Source organism: Brachyistius frenatus, unplaced genomic scaffold (assembly GCF_029030835.1).
Source record: "Brachyistius frenatus isolate BFR_SWC_R1_liver_20210118 unplaced genomic scaffold, ASM2903083v1 Contig_41, whole genome shotgun sequence".
In the NCBI taxonomy this organism is placed as follows: Eukaryota; Metazoa; Chordata; class Actinopteri; family Embiotocidae; genus Brachyistius; species Brachyistius frenatus.
This window is the reverse complement of record NW_027210640.1, coordinates 2,386,443-2,398,886: the sequence shown is the minus strand read 5'-3', so window position 1 is coordinate 2,398,886 and position 12,444 is coordinate 2,386,443. Positions and strand designations below refer to the sequence as shown.

General features: G+C 38.3%; 1 long non-coding RNA gene across 2 annotated transcripts; it reads right to left on the bottom strand.

Moving 5' to 3' along the window:
* Positions 1-8,418: 8,418 nt before the first annotated feature.
* LOC138622997 (uncharacterized) lies at positions 8,419-11,983 on the bottom strand. 2 transcript variants are annotated; one of them, XR_011311056.1, is made up of 3 exons: positions 11,710-11,983; positions 9,834-9,886; positions 8,419-9,736 (listed from the first exon to the last, which is right to left on the bottom strand). It is a non-coding gene; the product is annotated as an uncharacterized lncRNA (long non-coding RNA). The 2 variants fall into 2 exon arrangements; XR_011311055.1 differs by lacking the exon at positions 11,710-11,983 and having other exon boundaries at positions 9,834-10,412.
* Between the last annotated feature and the right edge of the window lie 461 nt (positions 11,984-12,444).

Here is a 12,444-nt window from a genome sequence, read left to right as displayed (position 1 = left end):
TCCTGAGAGCACAGTGGCCTCCATAATCCTTAAATGGAAGAAGTTTGGGACGACCAGAACTCTTCCTAGACCTGGCCGTCCAGCCAAACTGAGCAATCGTAGGAGAAGAGCCTTGGTGAGAGAGGTAAAGAAGAACCCAAAGATCACTGTGGCTGAGCTCCAGAGATGCAGTAGGGAGATGGGAGAAAGTTCCACAAAGTCAATTATCACTGCAGCCCTCCACCAGTCGGGGCTTTATGGCAGAGTGGCCCGACGGAAGCCTCTCCTCAGTGCAAGACATATGAAAGCCCGCATAGAGTTTGCCAAAAAACACATGAAGGACTCACAGGCTATGAGAAATAAGATTCTCTGGTCTGATGAGACCAAGATTGAACTTTTTGGCGTTGATTCTAAGCGGTATGTGTGGAGAAAACCAGGCACTGCTCATCACCTGCCCAATACAATCCCAACAGTGAAACATGGTGGTGGCAGCATCATGCTATGGGGGTGTTTTTCAGCTGCAGGGACAGGACGACTGGTTGCAATTGAAGGAAAGATGAATGCGGCCAAGTACAGAGATATCCTGGAAGAAAACCTCTTCCAGAGTGCTCTGGACCTCAGACTGGGCCGAAGGTTCACCTTCCAACAAGACAATGACCCTAAGCACACAGCTAAAATAACAAAGGAGTGGCTTTGGAACAACTCTGTGACCATTCTTGACTGGCCCAGCCAGAGCCCTGACCTAAACCCAATTGAGCATCTCCGGAGAGACCTGAAAATGTCTGTCCACCAACGTTCACCATCCAACCTGACGGAACTGGAGAGGATCTGCAAGGAAGAATGGCAGAGGATCCCCAAATCCAGGTGTGAAAAGCTTGTTGCATCATTCCCAAGAAGACTCATGGCTGTACTAGCTCAAAAGGGTGCTTCTACTCAATACTGAGCAAAGGGTCTGAATATTTATGACCATGTGATATTAAATATTTCCAGTGTCAAGCAGTTTGAATAAACGGAGAACTTTCAGTCAGCTGCGGAAGGTAATCTGTCACAAATTGGAAAATGAACAATCATTCAACATTGTAATATCTTAAGTGTAATATCAGTAAACTATCCTCCCAGCTCATGTTGTGGTCCTGCTGTCATTTCCCTGCAACTCCTCCTCATCTTACATCCTCATTCTTTTTCCCATTTCCTATTTTACACTTACACTTTCATTTTGAAACAGTGGGTCACTTTCACATGTACAAAATATAAACAGTAAAACTGATCTGATAAGGTACAGTTTCACTGCTACCTTTGAAAAACAAAAGATTCACTTTCATCTGTTCAAGTTTCCCCACATGTGGTTAAAGTTGAAGTTTACTGTGTTTAACTGTAGACCGTTTTTCAAGTTGTAAACTGAAGAAATCCATGACAAAAAAGTAAAATGGAAAACAACATATGAAAGGTGTGTGCCGGCTACTTTTTTACAGGGAAAATTCACCAGTTTTTATGTGGATGTCTCTTCATTGTTGATGGCAGATATCATCATTTAAAGCAATAAATTCCTGCGAAGAAGAAAGAAGGTGGTGATGCATCAGGAATCAATGACAGCTGTAACGTAAGCAGCTGTTGTAAACACAAACAACACAATATGTTGGGACAATACTCATTCAATGTTCATCTGCCTTCTTAGCTTTGCTGGTTTTAAGATGTCTGTTCCAGTTTATAGTCAGTATCTGGAAAAAGGTCTTCAGCATACTTTTTTTTTTTTAAAGAAAATGATTTCATGCATATTAACACACAACTCTATTGGTTTGTGTTTGTGTCAGCATAAAATAAAAACTGGCCACACTGAAATTTATTGCTGCAGAATGATTCTGTTTCTGCTAGCATCAGAGGGCAGTTTGAGTCAAGGCACTGCCTCAGCTTAAGCACTACAGAGGAGGAGACAGAGGCACCACTAAGACTCTTCATCCTGGCACAGCTGTGCATCACAGCCTCACTTATCTTTGTCTCAAAGAGCTCCACTTTAAAAAAACAACAACAACTGGTTTCCCCATTAATTTATTGTACATGATTGAGTCACATGTTGCAACAAAGGTTGCCCAATAGATGGCACGATAGAGCCCTCTGCTGATATATTTTATGTTGGGGTATTTGACTAATTCAGTTTTATTTATGTGTAAAATCACAATGCCACATGATCCTAAAAAAACTTTACACTCATAAAATAACACACAGCAAGGAAATAATAAAAAATAAAAAAAAAACATTAAACCATCTATGTCAAATTACTGGAATTTATCTTCATAATAATCAGTGAGAGCAATATTATTTTGGATTAGTGGCTTAGAATAACATCCTCTTTGCAATTACATTTCACAAAATACATATTTCATTAAATTTAAAGAAAAAAAGAACAATAGAGATGTCTAAATGTATAAAGATTATCATGCTTAAGGCAGGCTGCACTCGATGAAAAGGGATTTTTTTTTCTTACTTTCTTATTTTATAAGGTAGTTTTTTTTTAATCCACACTGCTTTATTTTTACTGTATTTTTTCCACTTTCTTTGTATACTTTATATGCCACTGCTGAACACAGTCAAGTTGTGAGTAAAAATGTACAATTCACTTTTTCATACACAGAATACCTATTTGTTATTCAGACCCTAAGTTTCTTCCCTAAGGAGCTTTTTTTTTCCTCTTATGCGTATTAACGTGGCAAGCCTGTGTCTAGACTTGACAAGACATTTTAAATGGGATGAAAGCTGCAGCCTTGTAAGTACTGTAATACAATTTGTGGAGGTTTCTTGTCAGCAACGTTCCACCAGAGCCACCAGAGGGCAGTCTCAGCTTCATTTTTGGACAAAGTACAGAAGCATCTCACTTGCTGTGTTCCAGATGAGATACTTCCCGTAGTACCCTAACAAATAGTGCTCTTCCATGTTAGGACTCTTACTTGTGTAGAGCAGAAATTATGACAGAGTAGCGCTGTTTCAATCCGCACACTGCAGTTCTGGACTGGAAATAACCTCAGCGTGTGAACACATCACCCTCCAAAATATCTGCAGCTTTAATTATTTTACTCAGCAATTAACATATTTTCATGGCCTCTGTTTAACACACTCAATAAACACACTGAGTCTTCTGTCCAGCAGCAGTAATGAAAAAAATACAACACTTTTGTGTGGCGTTCAGGAACACCTGCAGCTTCCTCAGAGCCTTAATTTGAAAATTCTTCACGCCGGTAGCCCCGCCCCTTCCTCTCCAGAGGAAAAGATAGAGACCGTTTCGGGTGGAAAGTGTCCAGCGTTTCACGCTTCTTTTTTGGGGAGTTTTGAGTGCATAATCCTGGTACTTGTCGTGCACTGCATGTTTCTGTACTTGACAGTGTGTACGCACTTATGCACTCGAAATAGGGAGTGTTAGTGCACAAGTATGCCATTTGGACCACAGCAACTGTCTTTTGACTTGTGCACATAGCTCAAAGAGCACAGAATCACAATATTACCTGTAGATTGTAAAATATTCAGTGTTTGAAACTGACGTGTCATACAAAGTCTTCAAAGTACCTTGTCAGATCTGCTTTTGCCCTCCATCTGAAAAGTAAGCAGGTCAAGAGGCCGACCACTTATCAATGGTATATGGAAAAGTGGGTTCTAGATATAAAAATACAGTACTGCGGACACGGTCTGGAACTAGGGGAAGCGTCCCAGCTAAGATCTTCACAGCAGGATAAAGGCTAGAAAAGAAAAACCTTTACTGAGGTGAGGTAAATAATGCAGGCAAAAACAGATAAAAGTGATAGGTGAGGTGTGAAGTCAGCTGGCTGGCAACAGGCAGGTTTTTTCAGGCAAATTAAGCAAAAGGCAAAATAAATCCTAAACAAGCAGGTGATCAGTCAGGTACAAAATGTCTGGAAGGCTACAGCAGGTTGCCAATAGGAAAGGCCAGGGCAGGCGGGAGTAACAGGACATTTTGTGAATATGGCAATAAAATGACAGACAGAATGACCTGTAGAAGGAGACGTGCACAAAAAATATTTTTTCTGCTTTATATTTCTCCTCTGTATAGATTTCATTTGTTTGATATATTTTGATAGCTTTGGAAAGTTTGCCTTTCACCTTGGTCTGTCTATCTAAAAAAACACATTTTTAGTTTCAAGGCAGAATAGGAAGCTGCAGCGGAGGAAGTTCCTGATGTTTGGGGCGTCAGTGATCTGAACTCTGACACAACACCACAGTAAAAAGCAGTTGTTGCAGTATTAACCTGCTTAATTCTGGTAGTTCTAAATCATGGAGGAATTTGTTCTCAGCAGTAACTTTACTAGTGTGAGTACCTGAAATGTTTGAGATCCCGGGAAAAATATATTTGCCCAAAAATCAGACTGAATTCACATTTTGTTTTTACTTGTGAGATTCATTTTCTATTTGAATCACTGAAAAACCATTAGATGTGGGCAACATTTCAAAGGTTTGAAACCAAACCAAGACATGCGTTTAACTCCACTGCAACACTGAGGAAAATGTGTGAAAGGGTAAGGTATGCATCATCTGCAAAATAACAGTCTGTACAGTCATTCTGTATTCGAAAAAATAAACACATCCCAGAGAAAGTGTTGCATTTTTGTTTTTTTAACATATCTGATCAAGCAAACAATTGATCCTCTTTGAAACTGTCTTTTAACTAAGGTGATATACCCTGATATACATTTATCAGATAAACTGAAGGATTAGATGTTCCTTTCTAGGCTAAGAACATTTTCAGACTTTTTAAGTTAAATAAACAATTTTAAAACCTTTTGGATTCACTGTAAAATGCATTGTTTTTCTGAGCTTGCTCACTTTTAGAGATTCATAGTTCTTACAGACCAAAACCATGATAATATTACAGAACAAAATGCATCATTGTAGATTAACAGTACATATAGCCTAGTTAAAATGAGCAAAACCTTAAATAACTACAGCCGTAACATACACATTAATTTAACTGTAATATTAATCCAAAACATCACATATAACAGTAAAACACTGACAGGGAATATATCCTGCAGAGTGTGTACTTTTACTTTTGATATTTTGAGTAGGCTACATTTTGCTGATAATAGGCTACTTACTATACTTTACTCCAATAAGGTTTTGAATCCAGGACTTGTACTTGTAGTGGAGCGTTTCAACAGTGTGGTAGTCTATTAGTATTTAAGTAAAGGACCTCAATACTTCTCACACCACTGCAAATGACACATAAAATCAACATTTTTCAGGGGGCTGCATAGGACGGCTGTAGAACTCCCAAGAAATTGCAGTTTATGTCATTTCTTTTAAAAATTATTTTTATTGTGTGAATACTGTGATTCATAATTTGAGAAATAAAGAAATACGTTCACAAAACAAACATTTGTCTAAATCATGTTTCGACATAAAAACATAGGTGGTGTTATTCTGCCAGGAGAACTTTTGACCTGACTTCCACTTCCTGTTAGCCAAAGCTGCAACAAGGGGCCGATTTCTTCTCCACAAACGTCCTCTCGTGGATTCTCGGTCAAAACGTGGAAACGAGGGAGACAAATGAACCAAACGAGGAAAATGTTAAAAGGTGTCGACCCAACATTAGTGGACCAAGAGAAACGGAGGACAGAGATGAGGAAGGGACTGATAGCGTAGCTGTGTATATATTAGCACTCATCCCCAGGAGGACTGGCAGGTCTTCAAACATCTCCGACAGGTCATTTCAAAATCAGCAGAGAAGTTTTAACAGAAGCTGCATGGATAAATATGCATGTAACGTGTTGTTTTGTAAAACTACTGGAGCAGCAATGGGACTCTTGAATTATTAATCTGCTTATAAATACAGAGAGGATGCAGGACCGTGCACTCCAACCACAGTAACAGATGCATTGTTTTGTTATAAAGATGCTTTATGGTAAGTTCATGACTCATCTTCCCTCTTCCCTTTTAAAAGTTGAATGCATTTGGTGGTTGAGGCACCAATTCAGACTCTTTATAGTTAACTCTATCTTATAGCTCATATAACATTAAGTCTACTGTATAATTCTGTTGACTAGGATCGAATCTATTATGCTTCTTATAGATATACAACCTTTCCACTTGTACATTTATGGTTTTAAGTCATATTTATATTTGTTTTTCAGTAACTGAAACTGATTATAATTACATTTTGTTTCTAATTTAATTACTTAATTTCATGACATGCAACTGCAACCTTATTTCCCAAAAATTTGGGATGCTGTGTAAAATTTGCCAACCATGGAAACCCATATTTAAATAAAAATAGACGAGGACAACATAACAAACTGAGAAGTTTGTTTTATTAAAAATAGTTGCTCATTTTGGATTTCATGCCTGCATATCTTGCCTTGTGATAAACACACAAAAGGACACAGTATGTTTTACAGTTCGGGTAATGCATAGTTGCATATTTGTATATGTGTCTAGAGTGTTTCTTTGCAGATGAGGTGACGGTTATATTGAAAATTGATGAAAATGATAACCTATAGGAAACATACTGTAGAAAATACATGATGTTGTTACATGAATTTGATCTTTATCTGCATTCACCATTTGCATGTTTAGATGTTTAGATTAGAGGATGCAGCAGCTCAGTGAAGGAAAAGTGAGGTTTAGTTTGTTTATAAGAAACCTTGATACAATAGTGGTGGGCGTTAAGTTGTGCAAAGTGCAGACGCTTTACTTTCTCGTGCTAGGAGTAAACATGCACACGAGCCTCAAAGAAGTGGGAGGCAGAAACTCAGTCACCCGAATGATTATCTCCAGGGCCTCTACTCCTGAAATGCTGAGCTGACACAAACATTCTGTTGCATGAAATGGAGAGTGTTAAAATTACCCTTTCACTCCAAAATTAGGTTTGCTGGTTACTTGACGTGCATGCTCAACCGTCGCTGTGGAAAATGACTGTTCTGCATTCACAAAGTACTCAGACGCCTTTTAGTTGATGTTTAAAATTAAATTTTAAAAGGATACAATTTCCATTTTTGTCATGAATCTTTGTATTCAATTAACGTGTGAAAGCACATCTTAAGAAATTTAAATCAAACCAGAAATTTCAGCTTCGGGTCTTCTTGGGAAGTCTCCACAAGCTTGGCACACCTTGATTGAGCAGGATATCTCAATCTCCCTGAAATATCCTCTAAAGCTCTGTTGGATTAGATGTGAGGTGTCTGAGAACGGCCACTTGCAGTTCCCTCCACAGATGTGCTGTGGTGTTTAAGGGTGGACAAGATTTTGACGGAGGCAGCTGATGTTGAGGGAGGAACTTGTAGCTTTACTAGCTGACTACAATTCAAGTTCATCAATAAAGTGAGAACCAGATCTGTTATTGACCCAAATATACTTAAAGGAATTGAAAAGTGTATTAAGTGGTAATGGAAAATGTTAGTTAAATGTGACCGTCGCATCATCGATGTCATGTTCAAGTTAACGATTACACATGATGTGTACCATGCCCAAGTCCAACTGAACCGTGCCCAATCCCACCTCTTCAAGCAGGCCCGACCACGGTTGTGATCACACTAGACTAGACAAACAAACTGGACTTTGTCTCGTCTTTGTCGTCTTATGAGCTCGAGCACGGTCACCTAGTGTGAGTTTGTTCGTCAGGGCTTTGTCTGAGCATGAGGACCCCAATGTTGTCTTGACTGTTTGCTTTGGATCATTGTTGAGCTGAAAGGTGAACCACTGCTCCCAGTTTCAGGTCGCTGCACTCGGCAGCAGGTTTTCTCTCTATGTGGCTGCATTTATCCTTCCCTTAAATTCTGGCAGCACCCCATACCATGATGCAGCCTCACCATGCTTCATTACAGAGGTGGTATTAGCCAGGTGGGGAGCAGTAAAGAAGAACCCAAAGAGTTCATTTCGGCCTCATCAGACCAGAGAATTTTTTTCCCCTCATGCTGTCAGAGTCCTAAATGCTGTTTGAATGGTTTCCATGGAGCCCTTCCTCCCACACTATTTGCAGATAAACTGATAAAGTCACCATAAGCCACACTTTCAGCACTGACTTCAGGCTGTTTGGGGGGCACGGTGAAATCAAAAGTGGTTATTGTACAGACTTTGTGGTGTTCATATTTAGGTTCCAACATATTATGAGCTGAACAAGCATCCGTACCTGGACCTCGTTATGCAGAGAGACTTCACATAGGCTGCACAGAAAAGCAAAAACTGGGGTTGTAGTTGATTTTCTTGGGTAAACCCCACTTATGCACTAAAATTGGTCCAGTGCTGCACGATTTATCGGAGGCTCCATGACACCTGACCAGATCAGCATTATAACACATTAAAACTGTACTCTTAAAGTTCCACCTGATGAGGTTTAATTCATCCATGATTATTTCTTTCCTCCACGGAAATGTTTAAATAACTACATGGAAAAATAAAGAAGAGCAAAATGTCAGGTCCCGATGATGACAAAGGCAAATGTGGAATGAATAGCTTTATTCAAGATACAGTTTAACAAGCTGAGCAAGCAGCCAGAATTAACTTTTTCACAACAGAACCACACTGTGAAGCATGAACAATGTGTTTTTATCTTACTTTAGACACAGCTTCAAACATGCACTGCTGCCTTCAAAACAAAAAGTATTTTCTGACACTTACATGAGACTCATATCCACAAAGGACATTATTTACACGCAAAAATTCAATTTAAAGTTGATTATCTTAACTCCAAAGATAATGTGTTTATTTCCAGAGGAGACAGTTGAGTAGTATGTGATAGAATAAAGAGTAATTTTGGAACTTGCTGGATTTCAAAATTGACTTTTGTTCAGTTGATACCAAGCTTTTCAGAGCTGAGCAGTTTTTTCCAGGATGAATAATGCGCCTGCTTGTTTACCACTTGCAGTTTAACCTCATGTATTATGAGGTTAAACTGTATGTAACACCGTATGTAACACATAACAAATACATGGCAGTGAGAACTAAATCACTCTTTATTCTCTGAAAAACTTTCAAAAATATCAAAAAGCACCTGTGAAAAGAGAACTTTATTGACCATACAGGGAGAGGTGGCTGTGAAATAGTGTCACATTGTTCTTGTGTTAAATTGGTGTGAAAACACCAAACTGTCACAGCAGTAAATGGAAAATCACACCTGCGACTCGTGTATATATACAGTACTTTTGAGTTGACAAATAATAACTACTCATCCAATTTGCATACCTAAAACGATTGCCTTCCATGAACGATTTTTTGTTTTCTTTATTAGTAAAAATTATGATAGTAGCGACAATGGAAAAAAAAAAGACTGACAGAAAAGATGCTGTGACTGAACTGGAAACGAAAAGGGAACTTGTATTTCATACATAGAAATATGAATAATACTTAGATGTCACCAGAAATGTAGCACCAGAGTCCAAATTGAAAGTGACACCTACATTACAAACCATGCACAGCAGCAATTCTTCCCCTTCAATCTATTTTTAGTTTATATTATATTGCCAGATGCCCACAACATGGGAAGGTTTCTAACTGCATTACAAAAGCAGAATTTAGCACACTTGCAAGGGAAATTACAAATATTTTTAGGTTATGTGTATACAAAGTCAAACCTTTACTTAAACCAAGAAAGACCAGCAGGTTTACATTCAGCTCGTTTGTTATCTGAGGGATAACTGACAGCAGCGTACTCTGTGTCACTGGGATTCATCTCCACAACGGCTGGAGCTCTTTTGGGGAAGTCCAAGACGCTGTAGATTAGTGAGGGTGCAGGCACATTGTTGGATGCCTCAACTGTTTCCTGCAACAACAGTTAGAGTCAAGCTGATGGATTTCTGCCATTATTTTAAATGTTTACTTTCACACATATGCCTTTAAATGTCGGAAGGTGTTCTCACCTGCAATGTGGCATTGGAGCTTTGCGGAAGTGGTTGTGGATGTAGTTGTTTGTCTGTATAAGAAGCAAAATAGGTCAAATATTGAGTCAGAAAGCTACATTTATGGCGGCTAAATTTTCTCATCAAACTTGTGGATTACCTGTGCCATTTAAAATTTCAACCCAATTCCACTTGTGTTTTCCGTAAATCTGTGGTTTATATGGTCTACATTTTTTTTTAAATTTTTTTTTATGTTCTATTTAATTACGTTTAAAATAGTAACAAGTCAAACCCTTGTTTTAGTTTTACAGTCAAAAATGGACTGTTTTAAATTCCTTGTCATCACTCTTATATCCCAGATGCAGGCAATTGTTTTTTCACAAAAAACTTCTGACAAACACAAAGTCACTGAACCAAACAGCACAACGTTCAAGGCTAACTGGTGAGCAGCTGTACAGACTAAAACAGTACTAAATCCCCTAATATATCCTTCGAGCACTAGTCACTCCCTCTAGGAAATCATGATTTCACCATTGCAATAATTTAAAACAAATGCTTCGAAGCAGAAGCTCTGCTAAAAGTATTACAGTATAAAGTTGCCTTTCCAAACAAAGCTCACCGTATATTAACAAAATGAACCCCTCATTTACAATAACCAAGGCGCTGCCCCTCTCCCCTTATCAGAAAAAGAAACTGCAACGGAAATAACCAGAGCATGCAGAAAAACCGAAATGACGATGTAAAGTGTTTCCTCCCCTAATGCTAAATTAGGCTATTTACATCCTGACTCAAGCTCCATACGCACTGGTGTAAGAATTGTGGTTATCTTCTTTGTTGGCCAAAAAACAAATTAACAGTAAATGTATAAATAAATGAGTCAGTTCAGTTTATTAAATTAAACCTGTTTTTCTTATAACAAAAAGTTGTCAAAATAGGTTATTTTTAAGTAAAATGTAAAATTTTTATTACAGTTTAATAAGTCTGATTTTAACATTGATTTTCCTTCTTTTTTTTAGCTCTGGTAAGCAACTGCAGCACTTGCATAAACTTATTAAAAAAAAAAAAAGCATCCTGTATCCTCCGTCAGTGCAAGTAAGCAGACGTGTACAGATTATCTCCACCAACTGTCAGTTTTCTGAAACTCATAGTCCTGGACAACGGTTGGGCCATTCTCTGTAGTTTCTCCAGCATGAAACGATACGAGAACACACAGTCAGCAAAAGCTTGAATTTGCATACCCGCAGGGGAAATCATCAAATGTGATGTTTGAGGTCACATGAGGTGTCAAAATAGCTCAAAGCGGCAGCGTGCCTACTCAAAGTATGCCGGAGGGCTTTGTGTCTGAATAGTGTACAAATAATGCAGGTGGTTTTGTTTTTCTTGTTTTTCCACCCATAGTGATAGTAGCCACACTTGCATTTGCATGCTTTTTTTTCTTTCCAAAAGCTTTGAGTAATCACATGTAACAAAAGGATGTGAAACTGCAATCTGATGTGGTGCACTTTTTTAGCATCGAACCACACAACTGCAAATTTTTTTCCACAGAATGACTATTATTCCCTTACCCGTGACTTTGTTTGTGTAACCAGGTAATTATCATTAGAATGCCAGAGTATTAATATATATATATATATAAAACATTGAATTACAGTTTGCTGGCATATCCAGTTCAAACATGAACATATTTTAATTCAGCGGACATGTCTCCGCAGACTGATAATCCAGGATAATAAGCATAACATCCTATATCTGCTACATTACAAGCAGCCAATGGTCAGTTTAGGTCAGAATTACGAGTCTTTCCCTGACAACAGACACAACACTGTATCGCTGAACATACGGCTAATGAGTTTAACAAATACAAAGAAGATTATTTTTGGGCGGAAAGTGTCCTTACCTTTGGTTTTCATGAGACAGCACAGCAAGGCTGGAAGGACTGCAGCCAACAGCAGCACAGGTAAAACCACAAGGACAGTGACGATGTCATTGGAAAGGAAACTGGGATTTCCATTGTTTTGAGGTATTGTGGAGGTAGTCGGCACTAGAGAAACTGTAGGAGTAAATTATAAGAATATTTACTCATCTTTGCAGAGACATATTGTTTCTCACCAAAATATAACAAGTGGCTTCATGGCATTGATTGTTGAAAAGGTACTAAATGCAGTAAAATTTAAAAAAAAAAAAATTAATATCAAATACATATATTATGACTGTGGGCTGTGTTCTCTGTGAAAAAGTAGCAGTTCTGAGTAATCATTATTGTATTTAATCCATAGTTTACATTTTTCTGATGGTCAATAAAATACATGACAAGTAGTAATGCTGTAGTCAGTGTCTCACTACTGTCAGGCTTCTCTTTGAAAGTTCACTCCTTCCTATAGTGACAATGTACATATTTAAAAGTGGTCACAATATGCTTGATAATGTTGGCCTGCTAACTTGCTGAACTATGATGTTGATCATGATAAATATACTGTGCATCGGCTATACATCGGCATGTTACTGTGGTGACATCAACATTTAGCATAAGGTGAAAGCATTGCTGTGCCTCTAGATAGCGTCACATAAGCATGGCTGTAGACGCCTGTTTACAAATGTTGCTCAAACAGGACAGTGTTCTCTCCGCAATTTT